This window comes from Elaeis guineensis, chromosome 8 (assembly GCF_000442705.2).
Source record: "Elaeis guineensis isolate ETL-2024a chromosome 8, EG11, whole genome shotgun sequence".
Classification (NCBI taxonomy): domain Eukaryota; kingdom Viridiplantae; phylum Streptophyta; class Magnoliopsida; order Arecales; family Arecaceae; genus Elaeis; species Elaeis guineensis.
In genome coordinates, this window is record NC_026000.2 from 25,694,941 (window position 1) to 25,698,361 (window position 3,421).

The 3,421-nt window shown below is 31.6% G+C and overlaps 1 non-coding gene across 1 annotated transcript; it reads left to right on the forward strand.

The window, feature by feature from the left end:
• The first annotated feature begins 728 nt into the window (after positions 1 to 728).
• On the forward strand, positions 729 to 834 carry LOC114914474 (small nucleolar RNA R71). The gene has a single exon (XR_003801731.1). It is a non-coding gene; the product is annotated as a small nucleolar RNA R71 (small nucleolar RNA).
• The last annotated feature ends 2,587 nt before the right edge of the window (positions 835 to 3,421 follow it).

Consider the following 3,421-nt stretch of genomic DNA (forward strand, 5'->3'; position numbering starts at 1 on the left):
TATTTGAGTCTCTAGCTTAGCAATGGATTGCATGTGGGAGCTAAGGGTCTAGATGTTGACTTTTAATCATTCTAGCACTTTCAGAATCTTCTCCTCAAAAGCTGAGTTGTAACCAGTGGTAGACGATTAAGGAGCATTTTGGAACTGATGGTATGGTCCATGCCTATATGTTGGGTCCTGATAGTTGGGTCTAGGTATTGTAGGGCCAACCACTGGCTATAGTCTCCAAGAAAAATTTAGATGATTTTTTCAGTCGGGGTTATAAGTATTCGAATATGGATCATTTCTTGATCTATGAGCTTGTTGGATTTGAGCTTGTTGGATCTGCTCGTGCATAAACTCAAAAAATTGAGGTGCGGTTGGGCATTCACTAACAAAATAGGTCGAGCTTGCACACAACGCACAAACATCTTAGACTGGATTAGGTTGAATCGGAGAGTGTCCAGTATTCAGAAGACAGTCTAATTTTTGGGACAACTCATCTATCTTACTGTGGATATTCATAACATTTTCTATCTGATAGATTCTACCTCTTTTCTATTGAGACATGGGTTATTCTTTAGAGGTAGCAAACATGTGATGTAGGGAGTTCTCACTAAGTATTTCAAAGAGCTGCTTGCCTCATCCTCACTCTTAGCATGAATGTCTCATCATACGATGCATCGATCATTTATCGATATTTCTCCGATAGACCATCATAGAAACACTAAATAAATTGTCATTTGGAGATAGCATGGTGGGGGCATTTATGAATGAGGTCCCTTAACTTTTTTCATATCTCATAAAAAAGTTTACCATCCAATTGAAAAAAATTAGTGATGGCTTTTCTAATTTGATTTATTTTTTCGATTGAAAAGTATTTTTTAGGAAACTCTCTCTGAAGATGGTCCCAAGTTGAAATGGTTATGGAATTTAGAGAGTTTAACTAATGTTTGGCTTTATCCTTAAGTGAAAAAAAAAACAGTTTTAACCTAAGGGTATCATTGAAGAAGTTTTGGATTTTTACTATAGAGCATATCTCAAAAAATTCATTCAAGTATTTGTACGGATCCTCGTTTGACAGTCCATAGAATGATGGTAGCATTTGAATAATGCTGGACTTGATTTCGTATTGTGCCACCCCCACAGGAGGAGGCTGGATACATGGCTAGTAGGTGTAAGATGAGGGAGTAAAATACTTCCTCAATTATTGTGGTGGGTCAGTCTTTTATTTTGAATCCAGGGTTTTGATTCGGTTTGTTCAAATCGTTCCTTTTAGCTTTAGATCTAGTGGGTGTAAATCAGGTTGTAATGATCGGCATCCTAGCATGCACCTTAAAGATCTCACCAAGTTTTAATTTCAGTAAGTTTTTTTTTTTGAAAGAGAAGAGGAGAAAAAGAGGAGGGAGAGAGAAAAGAGTTCTAAAGAAGAGAACCTAAGGAGTTTTAAGACTAAGAAGAGAGAAGAATTATTTAGGTTTGATATTTTTAGTTAACAATCAAGTGGTTCAATCAATCTTGACTATGGGTTATTATAGATCTAGACAACTCCTAACTGTCAAGGTCATCTTCAAACACTCCAAGTACCAGACTAGTCACTCAATTGACTAGATAAGTATAAGGTTGGTGGAGATCCCCCCGTTGCTTTTCTTAGATACCAACTGAGTTGACTAGGTAAGCAAACAGAATTAATTAATGAACCACTTTTCTTCAAGATGTAATCCTTAAATCACTTTTTTAGACACCAGTTAAACTGACTAACCTGAATTCGATCCACCTTTTAGGGTTTCTTGTCCTATTGAGCTTGAGGATCCTTAGGAGCCAATATGTAATCAATTTTAAATTAGAGGTTTAGGTCAATGCAATTGCAGGATGGTGGTTTGTGGGTCAAGGAAGGGTGATGAAATCTCCACCTTATGTTGATTAAGGTTTTGCCCTTAAATTTTTTATGAAACTATGCAATGAAAAAAAATGTCTAAACATGTTAAGTAATTTTTAAGATTTAATTGATTTATTTATATTAATCAAGTATTATATGGTGTTTTGTATTCTTTTTATATTATGTTATCTTTAAGCAAGAAAGAATGAGAGGTAAGTTTTAAATTAGGTTAATTAGGTATGAAAAGATCTAGTGAATCTAATTAAATAAAAAGTAAATAATGCTAAGATTAAAAGACAAATAGGTATCTATAAATAAAGCAACAAATTAAATCTACTTTTAGGATAATAAATTATTCTAAGCTATTGAAAGTAGTAAATCACTAGGAATAATGGATAGTAATAAATAAGGTAACTATAATAAATTATTCTAAGCTATTGAAAGTAGTAAATTACTAGAAATAATGGACATAATAAATAAGATAACTACTTAACTATGCAAATAAGGTAATCTCATAGTTAAGAATAAAATGTAACTATGTAATCTAAATAAAAGATAAGAAATCTAATCTACTGAGAAAATAAAAAATTATTAATTATATAAATAGTAAATTATTCTAACTATAGAACACAGTAAATTACTAGACTATAGAAAATAAATTTTTTCTATACATATAAATAAAGTAATCTAGCTAGAGAGTAGTAAATCTACCATATATGAAAAGCAATATAAGATAAAAATTAAAAAAAATAGAAGGTAATTAAGCAATTAAAATAAATTAATTAATAATAAAAAATAAATTAACAATCAATAAAATAAAGTATGAAAAATAAAAATACAAAAAAAGAAATAATCAACTAGAAAAATAAAGTAGTAAATATTTTTTTTGATTTTTTTTTTAAAACAATCGTGCTAAGATCTTCAGCAACGGTATTAAAATTTGATGCATGTTGTAGCATACTAAAATTAATCTTACTCATTATTATGTAGATAAGATGAGTCAGGATATATCCACAGGGATCTTAGACCAATTATTTCAAAAATACAAATAAAAAGAATAGTAGTTGTAAGAAACTAAGAATGAAATATGGAGATTGCAATAAAAATATTTTTCATTGATCAACTAAAGAAGCATACAATGGAAAAGAAATAAAAGTTCGATACAAAAATAACGAAACCAAATTAATCTTCTCGCTGTACCTGATAGTGGATGTGCCTCTTTGAATCTTTTGTCTTCCTCCGTACAGACAGCGGCAGAATAGCTGGAAGGCTTGATTTAGAAACTTCAAGAAAAAAGATAGATGGAAGAGAGTATGAAAATATGAAAAGAATAGCGGCACTAGGATTAGGACTCTCCTAGATTTCTTGGGATGTGAAAAAGAGATCTGTGGAGGAATATAATGATAGGTAAGGAAGAAGATGATGGATTGTTAGGGTTAGTACCTCTCTTAGACTTATAGAGAAGAGAAAGAGAGGGAGAGAGAGAAGCTTGAAGAAAACTTAGGATTGGCTTGATTAAAAAGATGGAGGCTTTGAAATTCTATTTATAGAGTGGGGAGTGGC